Source organism: Bidens hawaiensis, unplaced genomic scaffold (assembly GCF_021521415.1).
Source record: "Bidens hawaiensis isolate Kalapana, Puna unplaced genomic scaffold, B.hawaiensis_p1.1 tig00002507_1, whole genome shotgun sequence".
NCBI lineage: Eukaryota > Viridiplantae > Streptophyta > Magnoliopsida > Asterales > Asteraceae > Bidens > Bidens hawaiensis.
In genome coordinates this window covers 2,956,121-2,978,976 of record NW_027491137.1, presented here as the reverse complement: position 1 = coordinate 2,978,976, position 22,856 = coordinate 2,956,121, and the positions used below count along the sequence as shown (strand labels likewise).

General features: G+C 40.0%; 1 pseudogene across 1 annotated transcript; it reads left to right on the top strand.

Moving 5' to 3' along the window:
* The first annotated feature begins 5,063 nt into the window (after positions 1-5,063).
* Positions 5,064-6,618, top strand: LOC143619830 (expansin-A6-like; annotated as a pseudogene). The gene is made up of 2 exons (XR_013151242.1): positions 5,064-5,552; positions 6,307-6,618. The product of XR_013151242.1 is annotated as an expansin-A6-like (transcript).
* Positions 6,619-22,856: the final 16,238 nt, after the last annotated feature.

The window sequence follows — 22,856 nt, the reverse complement described above, 5'->3', positions numbered from 1 at the left end:
CCCAAGGAACCAATAAGATGCTATGCATGTCTTCACTATCTCAAAATTAATAATAAAATAATAAAGAGAAAGAGAGGGGGGGGGGGGCTCTTCTTTACTTTCTTATTTTTATTATTTGTTAACTTTCCACAAATACCATTGTATAAACTAACTTGTATTGTGCCATAACTGTATTGTGTTATACACACATATATTGTGTCATACACAATTATATTGTGCTATACACAATGACACATTATAGGTAACATGCTTAATATATTGTTACTTAACCATTTTAAATAACAATATGGAATGCTCTTTCACAAAGTATAAGTCATCCATATGATTTATTTAATTCACAAGTATATTTTATTTAGAAACCCCTTTCCAAATAACTCAAGTGTTAATATTCATTTGTTATGATCATATCATATATAAACAAATATTATTGGTGTTTGTCTAGCTTGTTATTGGATATGACCCGACTTGGATCATGACGTACTAGCCACATCAATAAAATTATGTGTCTTGGGCATAACGAGTTCAACTTTGCATATAAGTGAGTATGCTTTTATGTTTATCTTTGTACTTTTTTTATTATTAGAACTATCAACTATAATTATTAATCAATAATAACAAGTATACTTACATTAAAAATGATGATCAATGTATAAATCTAATTGGACAAAAGGAGACCTTATAACAAGTTGTTTAAGATCATGAAATTTAATATTTGAATATAACTTTAGTTTTCTCCATTATGTTTGATTTATCATTTTAATTTTAATTTTAATTTGTAAGGACCTTTTAAATATGACTTTCTAAAAAGTGTAGTAATAATTGTGTTGTATCCATCTCATATCCCACAACCCTTTAATCACGGCCGGTTATCTCGTACTGACTTTTTATTTTGACTTTAGTTCCTGTCTTTTAATTTTGACTAAAGAGCCAAGGAAGTTTTGAGACTTTTGGTAGCCTTTTAATGGCTATTGATAGATTACCTCTTAATGATTTATAACCTCTTACCGGTTAAGAGGTAACATCAGTAAGAGGTTATGAACCATTAAGAGTCAAACTCTTATTTTTTTTTAAACGACAAATGAATCCTTCAAATGGGCTACTAGCTAAATTTATCTCATCGGGATACACTTGTCTTTCGATCCGGGAAAAACCATCACCTAAGGCCAACACCCATGAACACTCGCACGAAGGCACGACGGTGCGGTAAGATAAAGCCCGTTCAGTTCAAGGATTCAACTAGTGAAAGCCACCTAATCGCCTAGTTTTCTATCATCAACCTGGTGCCTCTGAAACTAAACGTTGTTGACAAGAATCGAACCTGGCCATTAACAGGCTACCAAACAACATAGCCATTAACAGACTACCAAACAACCAGTAAAGCATTTGTGACATAATTACACTAAACAACACTTCATTTTTTCTCTCATGTTTAATTAAATAATATTTTTATTCATTTATCATTATATTTTCTCTCTCTTTCACTCACAACTACTTTATAAAAATATTAAAAAATTATACAGTATCTATAGTAAAACCTCAAATTTAACTTTCCCATATAAAATTTCCTTCTCCTCTACTCACAACCACTCATAACCCTATCATATAATTTACAAATTCTCCTCACATAATTTTAAGAAACGGATTAAGAATGCTCTTAAGAAAGGATCCCATTTTACATGTCGCCTTGCTCCCGCTAGGCCAACGACTATTCACTATTATAACTATAAATAAACGAATCATATTATTATGAGTTCCTTCAATGTTCTTAAATAATTTAAGAGTTCTTTAATAATACTTATATATATATATATATATGGGAGATTTCAAATGAGAACCCCTTTGAGTTTTAAGAACTCGAAAGAACTCAGTGTAACGGTTTTTTTTTTCGAATTTTTTTTACACATACATAATATATCTAAGTTACATACACGTAAAAAAATTACATAATTTTTTACGCACCGAGTCGACTTTTTACACATGTGTAACGGACGTAAAAGTTAGTGTAACCACTTATATCTTTGTTCTCTCTCCTATTTTGACGTTTTTGCCAGATTTAATCTCAACCACATATTCCATTTCATTTAATTAAATGTGTGGCCTAGGATTGAGTTCTTAAGTTCTTAAAACTCAACATGGTTCTCAAAAAATCCCTCCCCTATATATATATACTAACTTTTGAACCTGTTTAATTCACATGATTTATCAAATGATAAAAATAAATAAGGCTTGTTATTTCAATTGTGATTCTCAAATACTTATAAATTATTTTAATGTAGACTTAAAAGAAAAAATAAACGGGTTAACGAAAATTACTAAAATAGCATGGTTTTGGAAACGTCGAGTGTTGATTTGTAAGAAATTTTTAAAAATGTGCTAAAGTTGCGTAGTTGGTCAAATTTCAGGTATGAAAATGACACTGTATTATAAAATTCACACTATGTTATAACCTGCTTGGCAAAATGATTTTGGCTCATGACCTATAAATAACTAGTATAAATGCGATTAAATATTAGAAATTAAAAGAAATGTAAGCTTGACACCTAAATTTTAATATTTTCTTTTATTATTATTATTAGTATAGTAAGATTTTTACATCATGATAATCCCTTGTTTCTTGTCTGCTATATTTCATGGCCTAAAATTATTTCTTTATTGTATAGTTATAATTATTGTTTGAACTTTTCATATGGTCACTACGACGCTCTATATTTAACTAAAAGAGTAAGGATTACAAACAAATTTTTGTTAAAAAAAAAAGGTAAATAGAGGAACGTAATACTTATTCTATTGCTTACTAAATGTGAATAATATTTTGTTTGGGAAATAGGTATGGCAAACTTGTAACAACATAAAAACAAAACAAATGTACAAGCTTTAATATTAAAGTGGTACATTTCTCCTAACAAAAACACCCCTAATAAATAGCCCTGCTTTTGAACCGACAACCACATTGTGTACCTTTGTGGGTAAATTAAATAATTATTATCAAATTTTTATTTTACAAGTATAAAAGGCTTTTTGTTTGCTCAAATATGTTTTTTTTTTCGAAAAATATACTTTTATAAACAACCGGTAAAAGCGCCGAACGAGCACCCTTCATAACCGGAGGATTGATAGACCCAAGAAACAACACAACTACATAAAGACAAAATTACACCAATTTGACCAATCAATTTAGTCCTTGTTCGATCTATAGTTATACTAAAGAAAACCTAAAGATTTGATCTCCTCAATTATTGAATCGATCTTGATCTCTTTACTTTAAAAAAAAAATTATTCTTTGCCTTTCAGATGCTCCAACAGGGTGCCAAATATGTTAATTTTACCTTTTGGTTTACTTACAATATAACAATAAAACATATCGCTAAGAACATTGCAGTGTAGTAAAGCAAAACCTTTTATACAAACTTAACTAGCTATCTCACATATTAGTGTGTTTATAAACATTCCTACAAATTTTTCCTAAGCAGTCAGTCAGTCACTCAAAGCTACAACCTTTGTTATATTTTCTTTACATAATCAAATGCTACATTTTTTTTACCTCTACTTTATTTATTTTTATAAACAGTTTAGTCTTTAATAATTATAAGTAACTATAATAAGATCACTATGTGCAAATATCACATTTTAAGAAAATACTAACAAAGTTTACAAGTTTTTTAATTTTATAAACAAGTTTTATTAAATCCGCCACATAATGCGCCGCGTATGTTTGTGTGTGTATATATATATATAGGGTTAGGTTAGAATAAAAACCCACTTGAGTTGTGAAAACTCCAGAAACTCATTCTCAACCACATGTTTTTAATTAAAGATTAAATCTTGTGGTCCACAATTAAAATTAATAAAAAATGTAAAAAAAATAGCAAAACATTTTTTTTATGTTTTCGATGTTTTGTATTAAATGTAACAACATATATTACATGTAACAAAAAAAAAACGATGTTATATAGGGTTTTCACGGTTTTTCTCAACTCAAGAGGGTTTTCAAACTATACTTCTCATATATATATATATAGGTTGCTTGTTTCTTGTATTGTAAGAATTCATTTTGAGATAATAAAATTTTCTCTATCTGCTTCATTTCTCCTTTATTTCCGTGTCATCATTTTATACGATTAGAGCATTCCCAATCTATTCTTTAAATTATGTGAGGGGGTTCTTCATTTTTTAAAGATGGTTAAAAATGGTTGTGAGATGAGTAGAGTGAAAATATTATTGTTTATGGTTAAATTTGGAGAAACACATTGTTCACCTTTATAACTTTTTAGTATTTTTTTAAAATGGTTGTGAGTGAAAGAAAGAAAAATTAATGATAAAAGTAAATATATATATAATATATATATATATATTATTTAATTGAAAATAAGAAAGAAAAGATGATGTTTTTAATATAATTATAGAGATAGAAATGAAGAATCGACTGAGAATGCTCTTACACCAAAAAAAAAAAAAGAAAAAAAATACATTAATCAACTTAATGTATTTGCATTAAATTATGAAAGAAAAAATTATGCTTTTGTCTAGTTCACATGTTTCGTTGCTTGTTTTCCGATTATTAGATTGGATTGGAAACCGTTTCCGGTCCAAATTAAATTGTAAATCAAACCTTACAATGACATGCTTAAACTAGTCTATTCCTGTTATAATTCAACAGAATAGATATCTTGCAAGAAATTGACTGAATCTTGATGTTGAAATTACAAAATGTAGATTTATGCTAGAATGAATCTCTTGCCTTTAATCGAAATGAATGCAAATAAATGTGTAGATGCATATACAATAACCATCGGATCCGGTTACCTACAATATCATACCGGTCCATACAAATCCAACGATCCACAAATTCACAAATCACAATATAAACAACCAACTTTTTTACCGGTCCCACACAATCTCTGCTTATACTCTTAATCATCCATTTTTTAAACTTAATTAACGACTTTATAATATACAAATTTATACGCGTAAAAAACAGTTATCCAACAAGTCAAAATTACATAACCCCCCCCCCCCCCCCCCAACATCTCCATAAGTACCCTACACACATCCTCATTCTCTTCATCCTCATACACACATTTCACCATAATAATGGGAATCATCGGCTACATTATCTTCCTGATCGCCACCGTGTCGGTCACCGAAGCTAGACTCCCCGGAAACTACGCTGGCGGGGCATGGCAAAGTGCCCATGCAACGTTTTATGGCGGTAGTGATGCCTCGGGTACAATGGGTGGTGCGTGTGGGTACGGGAACCTATACAGCCAAGGGTACGGGGTTAACACGGCCGCACTGAGCACCGCGCTGTTTAATAATGGGTTTAGTTGTGGTGCTTGTTTTGAAATAAAGTGTGCTAACACCCCGCGGTGGTGTCACCCCGGAAGCCCCTCAATTTTCATCACTGCCACCAATTTTTGCCCACCGAATTACGCGTTACCAAATGACAATGGCGGTTGGTGTAACCCTCCTCGTACTCATTTCGACCTTGCCATGCCTATGTTTCTTAAAATCGCTGAGTATCGTGCTGGGATCGTCCCTATTTCTTACCGCCGGTATACTTCTGTCTCCCGTGTTTTATTTATTTTATATAGCAATTATTTCATAGCTGAAATTTTGAAAAAATCAGCGGCGCAGCTTGTTGTTCGTATTTAACTTGTTAGGCTAGACTAAAGTACACCTTAATTAAATGCTTAGTTTCTACAATATGACACAAACACCCCTGAGTAAAGAATTATCCCTATTTAGTCGCGTTATGACTTATGAGTCTAAAATATAATAAAAGAAACACAGACAAACATATATAGTGTATTACATTTTTTATTTTCAACTTTATCTTTATTTTTGTTTTTATAAGTTGGCTTGCCCTTAATTTTTAAAGTTTATTATTATCTAAGGCCATGTGTAAAGTAATAATTAAAGTTTAGACATATTTAAAACAGTAAAATACCGTTAAACTATTTTTTAATCATATATTTCATAAAATTTACTTAAAAAACATTTGTTTATATGATTTTTCTAATTAAAAAAGCTAGAAATTGGGCAGGTTTAGTGAGAATGTACCATATGTAAGGACCGGTACTACCAATGACACATGATAAGACTAAAGTATTATATGTAGGTCCCATAACACTTTTATTGTACCATGTCAATACCTTAATTGCGAAATCAATTCCGTTAGTTGCGCTAGAGAATGTAGGCTCGGGATACAAACCTACAAGTCACCATGCTAACAAAGTAACACATCCCATATTTATTGTTTTCTACTTTTATGAAACTGACCTTTGTGTTTATTGTTTTTTACTGCAGGGTCCCTTGTAGGAAAGCGGGGGGGGATCAGGTTCACAATTAACGGTTTCCGTTACTTCAATTTGGTTTTGATCAGCAACGTCGCTGGTGCTGGTGATATTCAAAAAGTGTGGGTCAAAGGCACAAAGACTAACTGGATGAGCATGAGTCGTAACTGGGGACAAAACTGGCAATCTAATGCCGTTCTTACTGGTCAATCACTCTCTTTCAGGGTTACAAGCAGTGACCGACGCACCTCCACCTCGTGGAACATTGCACCCGCCCACTGGCAATTCGGTCAAACCTTCACGGGCAAAAACTTTCGGGTGTGAAGCACAAAAGCAGATGAGTTTTCAAACCAATGTATTCAGTTTTTCACGGCAATAAATCATAGTTTGTTGTGAAAGTATTCAAATTTTTGCAAAAATTGTCAATCTTAGACAACAAAGTTGCGAAAGTACGACGATCTTTAATAATAACGACGGTTAGCTTGTGATGAAAAAACGAATGGAATAGTTAGAAAGCTTAGTTCCTATATTGTTTTATGATAGGGGGTGTATGCAAAATATGTAAAAGTTAAGGTTCGTATTCTAAAGTCTAAAGAGCAAGGTTAGTTTGTATGTAACTTTGGTTGGATCATAACATATATATGACAATGGTGTATTTGTAATTTTAACCTTGTGATTTTATATTTAGATTCTTCTCATTTTTCTTATATTCTTTTGTCATGTTGAGCTACTCTTGTTCCTGAAAACATTATACGCATCATATCATTCAAATGATTTTTATCACATGTCTCGTCTATCTGCGAAAGATAAGTTAGGAATTAGGATAATTAATATATTATCTTACTACTGGAAAACTAAACCATTTATCGAACCAACTGCTCAACTAGTTTTGATAGACAGAAAACTAAAAAGCCTTAGAAGGCTAGGATCGGGTTGTTCGACATGGAAAAATGTTGCTCGGTGATTAAAACCTTGATTAGAAGGCAAGTTCATCAAACTACGATAATGTAGGCAGTAGGGTGTCAAAATCATACGCGGGAGGAAAGAAACTTACATTTGATTGTTTTCATCTCTATGAGATCAATATCAAATGAGGATTGAAGGATCCTACTAGTGGGTCTTACACTTTTTGCAGTTTACACTCAAGGTTTGCCGTTAAAAAAAATACTTCGAAGTTTAAACATGATAGCAATAACGCAATACAACTTATAAGTATTAAGATTACTATATTAGATTTGTAGGGGTATGGTACTAAAACCCGACTCTACGACCCTAAATCTATTACGTTTGGCTTATTTCATTACATGGACTAATACATTGTTATTGGGCCGAGGGGGTTTTGTGGAGGTAACCCTAATACTTATAAGTTGTATTGCGTTATTGCTATCATGTTTAAACTTCGAAGTATTTTTTTTAACGGCAAACCTTGAGTGTAAACTGCAAAAAGTGTAAGACCCACTAGTAGGATCCTTCAATCCTCATTTGATCTTGATCTCATAGAGATGAAAACAATCAAATGTAAGTTTCTTTCCTCCCGCGTATGATTTTGACACCCTACTGCCTACATTATCGTAGTTTGATGAACTTGCCTTCTAATCAAGGTTTTAATCACCGAAGCAACATTTTTCCATGTCGAACAACCCGATCCTAGCCTTCTAAGGCTTTTTAGTTTTCTGTCTATCAAAACTAGTTGAGCAGTTGGTTCGATAAATGGTTTAGTTTTCCAGTAGTAAGATAATATATTAATTATCCTAATTCCTAACTTATCTTTCGCAGATAGACGACACATGTGATAAAAATCATTTGAATGATATGATGCGTATAATGTTTTCAGGAACAAGAGTAGCTCAACATGACAAAAGAATATAAGAAAAATGAGAAGAATCTAAATATAAAATCACAAGGTTAAAATTACAAATACACCATTGTCATATATATGTTATGATCCAACCAAAGTTACATACAAACTAACATTGCTCTTTAGACTTTAGAATACGAACCTTAACTTTTACATATTTTGCATGCACCCCCTATCATAAAACAATATAGGAACTAAGCTTTCTAACTATTCCATTCGTTTTTTCATCACAAGCTAACCGTCGTTATTATTAAAGATCGTCATACTTTCGCAACTTTGTTGTCTAAGATTGACAATTTTTGCAAAAATTTGAATACTTTCACAACAAACTATGATTTATTGCCGTGAAAAACTGATGAACGAACCACATCTGGATCTTCTCGTCCGGCTGCTGTGACCTGCAATAGCCTTTTGGGGGTGTGGAGGTGACCGCTAAGATGATCTTGAAGATCTCTTGTTCACAGACACAAAAATATGGTGGTGGCTCTTACTGAGAATGACCAACCCCTAATAAGGAGGTGGAGACCTGCTTATATAGGGAGTCTCATGGCCACCATCATGGTACCCTAATGGGCCTAGCCCAGTTAGGGTTACCTCCACAAAACCCCATCGGCCCAATAACAATGTATTAGTCCATGTAATGAAATAAGCCAAACGTAATAGATTTAGGGTCGTAGAACCGGGTTTTAGTACCATACCCCTACAAGCCCCCCAAGTCCAGTGTTGCTCCTGGGCGCGCAAGCGTCTAGGTGGAGCGCTGGACTTTATATGGTGTGAGGCGGTTTTTTCCCTTTCCTTTGGCCTTGTCTTTATTATCTGAGTTTTGGGAGGTTTTCCCCATGATGGTGACAAGCTGTAAAAATAATGAAGCCTGCGCGTGAGAGCGGCTTACGAGCTATAATAATAGAGCCTGCGCGAGTTGCGGCTTACGAGCTGTAATAATAATGAAGCCTGCGCGTGAGAGCGGCTTACGAGCTATAATAATAGAGCCTGCGCGAGTTGCGGCTTACGAGCTGTAATAATAATGAAGCTTGCGCTTGAGGCGACTTGCGAGCTATGAATAATAAAGCTTGCGCGCGAAAGGCGTCTTATGAGCTTTGGGAATAATAATTAAGCTGGCGCGTGGGGCGGCTTACAAGCTGTGAGTAATAAAGCTGGCGCGTGCGGCGACTTACGAGCCTGTAGAATAATGAGAGTCTGCGCGCATGGCGACTTACGAGCTGTAATAATAAATAAGCTGGCGCGCGAGGCGACTTACGAGCTTGTAGAATAATGATTGAGCTGGCGCGTGAGGCGGCTTACGAGCTGTGAGAATAATAGAGCCTGCGCGCGAGAGGCGTCTTACGAGCTGAGAATAGTAAAGCCTGCGCGTGAGAGGCGTCTTACGAGCTAAGAATAAATAAAGCCTGCGCGCGCGCGAGAGGCGTCTTACGAGCTAAGAATAAATAAAGCCTGCGCGCGAGAGGCGTCTTACGAGCTAAGAATAAATAAAGCCTGCGCGCGAGAGGTGTCTTACGAGCTTTGAGAATATAAAAGCCTGCGCGCGAGACGACTTACGAGCTAAGAATAGTAAAGCCTGCGCGCGAGAGGCGTCTTATGAGCTAAGAATAATAGAGCCTGCGCGCGAGAGGTGTCTTATGAGCTGTAATAATAATAACAGCCTGCGCGCGAAGCGTCTTACGAGCTGTAATAATAATAACAGCCTGCGCGCGAGGCGTCTTATGAGCTGTGATAATAATAAAAGCCTGCGCGTGAGGCGACTTACGGGCTAAAAGAATAGTAACAGCTTGCGTGCGAGGCGTCTTATGAGCTGTAATAATAATAACAGCCTGCGCGCGAGGCGTCTTATGAGCTGTAATAATAATAACAGCTTGCGCGCGAGGCGTCTTACGAGCTACTTTATGTCCCGCGCCACGTGCAGATGTTGCATGCGCGTGCGCGTAGCCTTTGGTTTTGTGTTATGCGCCACGCGCAGATGTTGCATGCGCGTGCGTGTAGACTTTGGTTTTGTGTTATGCGCCACGCGCAGATGTTGCATGTAACACCCCGACCAAAGGCGGATTATACATCGGGGCGCCACATATTGTTACATTACTCGTGACACTATTGGGTGTCAATATTTAATAAATTCATTCGCGCACGCGCAGAGTAGACACAAGATAACATAAATCAACATAAATCATTATATTATAAGGCAAAATGTTCGAACAATCAATAGCTTGTCTTGATACATTTTAATCTAGGTCAAAAATAAAGAAAACTTCCTACGTGTTCACAAGCTCCAAAACAGCTACTGCAAACCTGAACATGTGTTAAAATAAACGTCAAACACTTGCGTGTTGGTGAGAAATCAAGTTTAATACAATACATAGATAACAATAAATCTGCGCGCAACACGTGTATGTCTGGTGTTTAACAAGGGTGCAATCAGATTGTGATCAAGCCTAAATAGATCATAGCTCATAGTTCATAGTTCAATCCGTGCTCCCAATTGAGCACAAAAACGAGAAAACATCTGTGCAAGTGTAAACAAAGAAAACCGTAAACGATAGGTCTCCCGTGTTCATCTAATGGATCCATGAAAACTTCGGAATAGGCCGAACAAAGTGGTTAATGATACACACATACAAATAAACAGCCAAGTAAACGTCCTCAACACATGGGATACTGCGCGACTAAAGTTCATAAACAAGTTTAAGACTCTAAGTTTGTACGAACACATGAACATCCCAAAACATTAAAAATAAAAAGGGATTAGGTACGAGATTACTCACTTGATAAACGATGCGGTGAAAGATAAAGCAAGAACCAACTTTTAATAAGCAAAGTTAACCTATACATAAGATTATTGTTTTAATGATTTGTTTTAAGTCTTGATTATAAGTTTGCATAAGTAAATTATTATATATATATATTACCGAAAATCTGGGCAGAAGAGAGGAGAGAATGGAGGCAAGAGAGGAGGCGGCAGAAGGACAATCGGCAGAGAGCAAAGGAAGAGAGAGATAATAAGTGTTTGTGTGTGATGTGTTAGGAAAATAACATTATTATTTATAGAGAAACCCTAGGGAACACAATCCCTAGAAAAGGGGAAAAGATCTCCAAAAAGCAAAAGATTCCAAAAGCAAAAGATATCAAAAGATATGGCAGCAGGGAAAAAGATAAAAAGGCTGACAGGGAACAGTAAAAAGCATGGGCGGATCAGATAAAGGTACTGGTCAAGCATGGAAAAAGCAGATCTCAAAAGATAATGTCAGTCACTTTTTCTGCCAACCAATGGGGTTGGTGCGCATGCTGCGCCGAAAGTAACTTTTCAGACATAAAGCAGATTAGGTCAACGGCTCAAAAGATAAGACATCACAAAAGCAAACGGCTAGATTAAACAGAAGAAAACTCAAAGGGTTAGCGCGAGAAAGCTAAGGCGCGCCGCGGGAAGAATCACATTTCTTAGCGCGCCGCGGGAGGAACTAAAATTCCTAGCGCGCCGCGGGAGGAACTAAAATTCCTAGCGCGCCGCGGGAAGAACTACGATTCTTAGCGCGCTGCGAGAAGAGTTCGTCTCGCGTATCGCTGGAACAGATGGTCTTCACGCAGGCTTCCTTGAAAGGAGTCTGGCGCGTGGAGCTGCGCAGACAACCTTAGGCGGGAAGGAACAAAGAACAAGCAAAGAGTGTTAGAAAAAGAGGGAAACAAGGCTTAAGGGCGGGACGGCGACAAGAGGGAAAAGAAGGCGGAAAGAAAAGAGGAAGAAGGAAGAGGGACGGGACGGCGGAAAGAAAGAGAGAGAAAGAGGCGGGAAGGAAAATATATTATTATTATTAAAAGTAAAAATATAAGTATAAATAAATATTAAATCATAAAAGAAAGAGATCGGGTCAGAGAAACGGGTACCTGGGTCGGGTCGGATCGGGTCAGATGTCACAGTCTCCCCTACTTTAAGAAATTTCGTCCCGAAATTTATCTTGAAGTAGGTTGCGCAGAGAACAGGTGCGGGTACTTGATCTTCATTTGATCTTCCCTTTCCCATGTAAACTCGGCTCCGCGCTTGGACTCCCAGCGAATTTTCACGATAGGGATGCGACTGCGTTTGGTTTGCTTAACCTCGCGATCCATAATCTCAACAGGCTTCTCAACGAAATGCATAGATTCATCAACTTGAACTTCATCAAGTGGAATGTGAAGGTTCTCGTCAGCTAAACACTTCTTGAGATTGGATACATGGAACGTTGGATGCACATTACTGAGCGCGGGCGGCAGGTCAAGTCTGTAGGCAACTTTTCCCACACGCGCGAGAATCTTAAATGGTCCAACATATCGAGGAGCAAGCTTACCCTTCTTCCCAAAGCGGACAACACCCTTCCAGGGCGACACTTTGAGGAGAACAAGATCACCCACTTGAAATTCGAGAGGCTTTCGCCTGCGATCTGCGTAACTCTTCTGTCGGCTTCTGGCAGTCAGCAGATGATCACGGATCTTGGCGATTTTATCGGTTGTCTCTTGAAGAAGTTCGGGTCCTGTGATTTGAGCTTCACCCACTTCGCTCCAACAAATCGGGGAGCGGCACTTACGACCGTAAAGTGCTTCAAATGGGGCCATACCGATACTGGAATGATAGCTGTTATTATAAGAGAACTCGATCAAAGGCAGGTGCGAATCCCAATTACCTCCAAAATCAAGAACACAAGATCGGAGCATATCCTCAAGAGTTTGAATAGTTCGCTCAGACTGTCCGTCAGTCTGAGGATGATATGCCGTACTCATGTCCAAGCGAGTTCCTAGCGCAGATTGGAGAGATTTCCAAAAGCGGGATATAAAACGGCCATCGCGATCGGATATGATGCTCAAAGGAGTACCATGGCGGCAGACAATTTCCTTGACATAAAGCTGCGCGAGTTGCTCAACACGGTAGTTTTCACGAATGGGCAGAAAGTGAGCAGACTTAGTCAAACGATCCACTATTACCCAAATGCTATCATGTTTGCTTGCTGTCAAAGGTAACTTGGTAATGAAGTCCATCGCTACACATTCCCATTTCCACGTAGGAATTTCTGGTTGTTCGAGCAAACCAGATGGGCGTTGGTGTTCAGCTTTTACCTTAGAACAAGTCAGGCATTTAGCTACGAACACAGCAATATCCTTTTTCATACCGGGCCACCAATAAGTAATGCGCAAATCCTTGTACATCTTATCAGCGCCAGGATGAATAGAATACCGAGATTTGTGCGCTTCACTCAGGATATCAGAGCGAAGATTCTCATCAAAGGGAATCCAGATGCGATTAAGATAGCAGAGAATTCCACTCAGATTAGGGACAAAGTGCGCTTCCGCGCCACACGCTAACTCGGCGCGAAGGTTACCATTACTGATGGATGCTCGCTGCGCGTCACGAATGCGCGATTCAAGGTTGCTTTGGATCGGCGCGAAGTGAAGCTGCGTGCGCGGCAAGATACAGTTAAGCTGGCAGGGTTTTTGGCTGAGCGCATCGGCTACCACATTAGCCTTACCAGGATGATACCGGATCTCACAATCGTAATCGCTGATGAGTTCGTTCCATCGGCGTTGTCTCATGTTAAGTTCCTTTTGATCAAAAATATGCTGAAGGCTTTTATGGTCAGTGTAGAGGATACACTTAGTACCATAAAGGTAATGTCTCCAGATCTTCAAGGCAAAAACAACTGCACCAAGTTCGAGATCGTGAGTTGTATAATTCTTTTCATGAACCTTGAGTTGCCTTGATGCGTAAGCGATAACCTTGCCTCGTTGCATAAGAACACAACCGAGACCTTGGTTGGAGGCATCGCAGTACACGACAAAATCATCATTACCCTCAGGTAGCGCAAGAACAGGAGCTTCACACAACAATCGCTTGAGCGTCAGAAAGGCTTCTTCTTGCTTCGAGCCCCAAATATACGGTTTACCTTTGTGCGTTAGAGCTGTTAAAGGCAAAGCGATCTTCGAGAAGTTAGAAATGAATCGCCGGTAGTAACCAGCTAAGCCCAGAAAGGAACGGATCTCAGAAGGAGTGGATGGCGTAACCCAGTTCTTGATTGCTTCAATCTTGGATGGGTCGACATGAATACCCATATTGTTCACAACATGGCCAGGAAACTGTACTTCATCAGACCAAAATTCACACTTGGAAAGCTTAGCATAGAGTTGCTCAGCTCTAAGCTTTTGCAACACCAACCGAAGATGTTGCTCATGCTCGGCCTTGGTCTTAGAATACACCAGAACATCATCGATAAACACAATCACGAATTTATCCAAGAAAGGCCTACACACCCGATTCATTAGATCCATGAAAACGGCGGGTGCGTTGGTTAAACCGAAGGACATGACCAAGAATTCAAAATGGCCATAACGAGTTCGAAAAGCAGTCTTCGGAACATCTTCATCGCGGATGCGCAACTGGTGATAGCCAGAGCGGAGATCAATCTTGGAAAAACAAGAGGCACCTTGGAGTTGATCAAAGAGGTCGTCAATACGCGGTAAGGGATACCGGTTCTTAATGGTGAGTTTGTTCAACTCGCGGTAATCAATACACATGCGAAACGATCCATCTTTCTTTTTAACGAACAACACCGGAGCACCCCAGGGCGAAGAGCTAGGGCGAATGAATCCTTTAGCAGTCAACTCTTGAAGTTGGCTTGCCAATTCTTGCATCTCAGCGGGTGCAAGACGATAAGGAGATTTAGCTACGGGGGAAGCACCAGGGACAAGATCAATACGGAACTTGACTTCACGAGCGGGAGGGATACCAGGAAGATCATCAGGAAAAACTTCAGGGAAATCACGCACAACAGGGATATCGCGAAGCTTCTTTTCTTCAGCAGGTTTGACCACATGGGCTAAGAATGCAATACACTTCTTCCGCATGAGTCTTTGGGCTTCGGCGCAAGACATAAGTTTAAGACCGCGGGAGGGTTTTTCGCCGTAGATATGAAGGTCACCATTCTCTCGAGGTATGCGAATCATCTTCTTGGCGCAAATAACTTCGGCGCGATTATGCGTAAGCCAGTCCATACCAATGATAACATCAAAGCTTCCAAGAGGCATGGGGATGAGATCGATTAGAAAATCATGCTCATTAAGGTTAAGCGTGCAATCCTTAATCACGGAGTTAATTAAAACAGTTTCACCATTAGCCAATTCAACTGAAAAATTTTCTTTTAAGTTATCGCGCGGGTCGCGCAAGCTTCTGCTCAAAAGCGCGAGAGATAAAACTTCGATCGGCGCCAGTATCAAAAAGTACGGAAGCATAAAATCCGTTAAGCAAAAATGTACCATTAACTACGTCATTATTCGCTTGCGCTTGGTGCGCGGTTATGTTAAAAGCTCGTCCGCGTGTCACTTGGTTCGAAATCTGGTTCACCGGATTCGCTTGTGTAATCTGAACTTGTAGTCTCGGGCACGCGTTCCGGAAATGACTGGGATCACCGCAGTTATAGCACGATCTGGGTCGTGGGTTTTGGTAGGTTGGTTGAGGGTTCTGCGGGTAGACTGGTGGTGTTGGCGCAATTGGATTGGCGGGAAGGACTCTACAGTTTTCTGCAAGGTGACCAGCGCGGCCACATCGGTTACAAAGTCGACATGGGACTTGAGGTGGGTGGTGGAGTCTACAGGTTGGGCAAAAGGGGTGGTTTCCTGTGTAAGGTTTCTTAGTTGGCGGGGCAGGGAGTGCTGGATTGGTTAAGGCATAGTTGTGGACTATAGGGGGAGTTGGGTAGGTTGACAGTGGGTTAGGCGCATAAACTGGGTGTTGGTAGATGGGTTGCTGGACAATGGGCGGGTTGGTAAGCGCGTAAGCTTGTCTGCGCCTACGTTTCTGGTTATGGTTCGAGGGTTCTGGTTTGGTTTCTGTTGGTTCAGGGGCAGTCTTGGTGAGTTTGGTCTTTTCAGCTCCCCGCAGGAACAGGGTTCCTGCTCTGACATGGTTGTCGCTGAGCACAGCGGCCAACTCAATGGCGTCAGAGAGGTTTACTGGGTTTCTGGCCCATACAGAATCTTGAATTTCCATGGGGAGACCCCCAAGGAATTTCTCTATGGCTCGGCGGGAAGGGGTAACAAGGTGAGGGACCAGTAAGCTTAGCTCGTGGAAGCGCGTCGCGTACTCGCGCGCTTCACCGCTGTATTGCTTAAGATTCCAAAATTCTTCCTCCAGGCGCTTAACTTCGTTGGGAGGGCAGAATTCTCGCGTCAGAATTTCTTTGAATTCCTCCCAGGGCATGTTGGAAGCAGTTTCTGCGCCACGCGCATGAGCTACTCCATTCCACCATGTAAGCGCTCTGGATTCCAGGACACTGGAAGCATACAGGGTTCGTCTGTCTGAGGGGCATTGGGTGTGGAGGAAAGTGTTTTCTATTTTCTCAAACCACTGGAGCATCACGGTGGCTCCTTCAAGACCTGTGAACTTTGGAGGGTTACCCGCGTTAAAGGACTTAATGTTGTAACCAGAGGTGTTGGTATTGTTTTGGCTCAAAGCTTGGGCTATTGCGGCGGCCATTTCCTGGGAACGTTGCAGCGAACGTCTGCGCGAGGCTTCTTTCTTCTTGAGATGGCGAGCTGATAGCGGAGGCATTCTATAAAAGTTTTAATTTTTGTTAATATCTTGGTTTTAGCGCAAAGTATAACCTCGAAAAGCTTGGTTTCACGGAGTTAGTTACTGTCGAAACTTAAAGTAAAATAAATGACCCTAAATGCAGACTTAATAAAGGTAACAAATTCAAATCAAGAGTCGACAATTCATGTATCACCATGACTTTCCGAATTCCCAATTTAAAATATACGAGCAAACGAGTATTGGAGATTGACGATTCATGTATCACCATGACTTTTCAATCTTCAATATAAAATATACAAGAAAATGAGTATTGGGGGTTGACAATTCATGCATCACCATGACTTTTCAAGTCTCCAACCTCAGAACATAATCGTAAATGGAATTTGAAAATCAACTATTCATGTATCACCATGACTTTTCGGATTTTCAAATCCAACAAACGAATATGTAAGTAAAATCAATAAAAATCGAAATTCAACAAAAATCGAAATATCGCGAAATAAAACATAAAATCGTACACTGCGCAAGCGCGAGCATATTCATAAATAACGAGTAATTAACAATAAGCGCGCAAACATGAGATTTCTCTCATGCGCGAGAAGGGACTCTTAGGTATTCTAGGCCGTTACGTCTAACCACCTATCCTAAAGTCAACCTGGCTCTGATACCAATCTGTAACACCCCGACCAAAGGCGGATTATACATCGGGGCGCCACATATTGTTACATTACTCGTGACACTATTGGGTGTCAATATTTAATAAATTCATTTGCGCACGCGCAGAGTAGACACAAGATAACATAAATCAACATAAATCATTATATTATAAGGCAAAATGTTCGAACAATCAATAGCTTGTCTTGATACATTTTAATCTAGGTCAAAAATAAAGAAAACTTCCTACGTGTTCACAAGCTCCAAAACAGCTACTGCAAACCTGAACATGTGTTAAAATAAACGTCAAACACTTGCGTGTTGGTGAGAAATCAAGTTTAATACAATACATAGATAACAATAAATCTGCGCGCAACACGTGTATGTCTGGTGTTTAACAAGGGTGCAATCAGATTGTGATCAAGCCTAAATAGATCATAGCTCATAGTTCATAGTTCAATCCGTGCTCCCAATTGAGCAAAAAAACGAGAAAACATCTGTGCAAGTGTAAACAAAGAAAACCGTAAACGATAGGTCTCCCGTGTTCATCTAATGGATCCATGAAAACTTCGGAATAGGCCGAACAAAGCGGTTAATGATACACACATACAAATAAACAGCCAAGTAAACGTCCTCAACACATGGGATACTGCGCGACTAAAGTTCATAAACAAGTTTAAGACTCTAAGTTTGTACGAACACATGAACATCCCAAAACATTAAAAATAAAAAGGGATTAGGTACGAGATTACTCACTTGATAAACGATGCGGTGAAAGATAAAGCAAGAACCAACTTTTAATAAGCAAAGTTAACCTATACATAAGATTATTGTTTTAATGATTTGTTTTAAGTCTTGATTATAAGTTTGCATAAGTAAATTATTATATATATATATTACCGAAAATCTGGGCAGAAGAGAGGAGAGAATGGAGGCAAGAGAGGAGGCGGCAGAAGGACAATCGGCAGAGAGCAAAGGAAGAGAGAGATAATAAGTGTTTGTGTGTGATGTGTTAGGAAAATAACATTATTATTTATAGAGAAACCCTAGGGAACACAATCCCTAGAAAAGGGGAAAAGATCTCCAAAAAGCAAAAGATTCCAAAAGCAAAAGATATCAAAAGATATGGCAGCAGGGAAAAAGATAAAAAGGCTGACAGGGAACAGTAAAAAGCATGGGCGGATCAGATAAAGGTACTGGTCAAGCATGGAAAAAGCAGATCTCAAAAGATAATGTCAGTCACTTTTTCTGCCAACCAATGGGGTTGGTGCGCATGCTGCGCCGAAAGTAACTTTTCAGACATAAAGCAGATTAGGTCAACGGCTCAAAAGATAAGACATCACAAAAGCAAACGGCTAGATTAAACAGAAGAAAACTCAAAGGGTTAGCGCGAGAAAGCTAAGGCGCGCCGCGGGAAGAATCACATTTCTTAGCGCGCCGCGGGAGGAACTAAAATTCCTAGCGCGCCGCGGGAAGAACTATAATTCTTCGCGCGTCGAGGGATGAACTACGATTCTTAGCGCGCTGCGAGAAGAGTTCGTCTCGTGTATCGCTGGAACAGATGGTCTTCACGCAGGCTTCCTTGAAAGGAGTCTGGCGCGTGGAGCTGCGCAGACAACCTTAGGCGGGAAGGAACAAAGAACAAGCAAAGAGTGTTAGAAAAAGAGGGAAACAAGGCTTAAGGGCGGGACGGCGACAAGAGGGAAAAGAAGGCGGAAAGAAAAGAGGAAGAAGGAAGAGGGACGGGACGGCGGAAAGAAAGAGAGAGAAAGAGGCGGGAAGGAAAATATATTATTATTATTAAAAGTAAAAATATAAGTATAAATAAATATTAAATCATAAAAGAAAGAGATCGGGTCAGAGAAACGGGTACCTGGGTCGGGTCGGATCGGGTCAGATGTCACATTGCATGCGCGTGCGTGTAGACTGTGACGTGTGTGAGCATGTGATGCATAAGCGTGTGTAATATGCGTGAGCATATGCGATGCGTGAGCATATGGTATGAGGATTCCCAACCCTTAAGTTTGGCACGTAGCCATATGGGATATTATGAGGATTCCCAACCTTGAAGCGTGGCGCGTAGCCATATGGGATATTAGGAGGATCCCCAACCTTGGCGCGTAGCCATATGGGATATTAGGAGGATTTCCAACCTTGAAGTTTGGCGCGTAGCCATATGGGATATTAGGAGGATTCCCAACCTTGAAGTTTGGCGCGTAGTCATATGGGATATTAGGAGGATTCCCAACCTTGAAGTTTGGCGCGTAGCCATATGGGATATTATGAGGATTCCCAACCTTGGCGCGTAGCCATATGGGATATTATGAGGATTCCCAACCTTGGCGCGTAGCCATATGGGATATTAGGAGGATTCCCAACCTTTAAGCGTGGCGCGAAGCCATGTGGGATATTATGAGGATTCCCAACCTTTAAGCGTGGCGCGAAGCCATGTGGGATATTATGAGGATTCCCAACCTTTAGGTGTGACTCATTCGTTGATTTGGATTAGACTAGTCTTGTCTGATGAGTACCAAACGGCTCGCGCGCGGATGTGACGCGCGAGCATATATGATGCGTGAGCATCTGTGATGTGTGAGCATGCGTGATGCGTGAGCATGCGTGATGCGTGAGCATGCGTGATGCGTGAGCATGCGTGATGTTTGAGCATGCTTGATGCTCGAGCATGCTTGATGTTTAAGCATGCTTGATGCGTGAGCATGCTTGATGCGTGAGCATCGATGCGTGAGCATGCAAATGTTTGAACATGCTTGATGCTTGAGCATGCTTGAGCATGTGCTATGCGCCATGAGCATAGGTTTTGACTGTGTCTTCATGACATCTTGATTTTAAGCCTCGGTCTGTATCTTGTGGGTTGACCTTTCGCACGCTCGGTGCCTGCGCGCATGTTTGCGCATGCTTGATGTTTGAGCATACTTGACGCGTGAGCGAACCCAGATCTGATTCAGCACAGATATGAGGGTTTTCCCCGAAATATCGGGTATTTCTTCCTGTGTATTTCCAGATCATTGTTCAGATCCGATAGTATTTCTTCCTGTGTATTTCTTCCAACAGATCTGATAGTATTTCCAGATCTGGAAATATTTTTTAGATCTACGGAAGAACATATCTGAGAGAAGAAATCGTAGATCTGCGATATCGATGAACAGATCTGGAATATTGATGAACAGATCTGGAATATTGATCCGTACATCTGAGATCTTGATGAACAGATCCGTAGATCTTGATGAACAGATCCGTAGATCTGATGAACAGATCCGTAGATCTGAGATGCTGATGGACAGATCGGAGGGCCGAAACGAGAAGCGACGTGTGGTTCATTGCCGTCCCACGGATGGCGCCAATGTCGAAGCACGAAATGAATTTTACCTGATCCATGACGATGTTTCTACGGATTTAGAGATGAACGAACCACATCTGGATCTTCTCGTCCGGCTGCTGTGACCTGCAATAGCCTTTTGGGGGTGTGGAGGTGACCGCTAAGATGATCTTGAAGATCTCTTGTTCATAGACACAAAAATATGGTGGTGGCTCTTACTGAGAATGACCAACCCCTAATAAGGAGGTGGAGACCTGCTTATATAGGGAGTCTCATGGCCACCATCATGGTACCCTAATGGGCCTAGCCCAGTTAGGGTTACCTCCACAAAACCCCCTCGGCCCAATAACAATGTATTAGTCCATGTAATGAAATAAGCCAAACGTAATAGATTTAGGGTCGTAGAACCGGGTCTTCTAATTCCAAATTCTATTGAAATGTTCAGATTCCAAATTCAATTTCTTCCAATTCTAAATCCTATGCAAATTTCAATTCCAGTTTCATTACATTCTCTGAAACGAGCGCGCCCCTGAGAAGAAAATTAAAAAATGAAATCAAACTTTGGATGCTTTTTACCTTGCAAAATAATTCTTCACCTTTTAGGTTTTCCGGTCACCTCATGATTTTGCTCCTCAACATGTGCACAACTTCCCTTATAGTTGATTTCATCAATGATTTTTAAAGATATAAAAGTAGCCTAATTCAAGGGTTCTTCGACATAAATCTAAACTGTTAATAATCTTATCGAAGCACGAAATGAATTTTACCTGATCCATGACGATGTTTCTACGGATTTAGAGATGAACGAACCACATCTGAATCTTCTCGTCCGGCTGCTGTGACCTGCAATAGCCTTTTGGGGGTGTGGAGGTGACCGCTAAGATGATCTTGAAGATCTCTTGTTCACAGACACAAAAATATGGTGGTGGCTCTTACTGAGAATGACCAACCCCTAATAAGGAGGTGGAGACCTGCTTATATAGGGAGTCTCATGGCCACCATCATGGTACCCTAATGGGCCTAGCCCAGTTAGGGTTACCTCCACAAAACCCCATCGGCCCAATAACAATGTATTAGTCCATGTAATGAAATAAGCCAAACGTAATAGATTTAGGGTCGTAGAACCGGGTTTTAGTACCATACCCCTACAAGCCCCCCAAGTCCAGTGTTGCTCCTGGGCGCTCAAGCGTCTAGGTGGAGCGCTGGACTTTATATGGTGTGAGGCGGTTTTTTCCCTTTCCTTTGGCCTTGTCTTTATTATCTGAGTTTTGGGAGGTTTTCCCCATGATGGTGACAAGCTGTAAAAATAATGAAGCCTGCGCGTGAGAGCGGCTTACGAGCTATAATAATAGAGCCTGCGCGAGTTGCGGCTTACGAGCTGTAATAATAATGAAGCCTGCGCGTGAGAGCGGCTTACGAGCTATAATAATAGAGCCTGCGCGAGTTGCGGCTTACGAGCTGTAATAATAATGAAGCTTGCGCTTGAGGCGACTTGCGAGCTATGAATAATAAAGCTTGCGCGCGAAAGGCGTCTTATGAGCTTTGAGAATAATAATTAAGCTGGCGCGTGGGGCGGCTTACAAGCTGTGAGTAATAAAGCTGGCGCGTGCGGCGACTTACGAGCCTGTAGAATAATGAGAGTCTGCGCGCATGGCGACTTACGAGCTGTAATAATAAATAAGCTGGCGCGCGAGGCGACTTACGAGCTTGTAGAATAATGATTGAGCTGGCGCGTGAGGCGGCTTACGAGCTGTGAGAATAATAGAGCCTGCGCGCGAGAGGCGTCTTACGAGCTGAGAATAGTAAAGCCTGCGCGTGAGAGGCGTCTTACGAGCTAAGAATAAATAAAGCATGCGCTGCGCGCGAGAGGCGTCTTACGAGCTAAGAATAAATAAAGCCTGCGCGCGAGAGGCGTCTTACGAGCTAAGAATAAATAAATTCCAATTCTTTGACAATTGAACACATCAAAATGGTATTAAGATTCCAATTCCAATGAAACGAACATGTCATGTCATGGGATTTTAATTCCAGTTCCTTTGAATTTACATGAATTCTATGAAACGAGCTCGTCCTTAATGAACAATCAATAAAAGTCCAGCTATCCGTAGTATCTCAATAACAAAAGACGACGTACGATCACAGACAACACTGGAC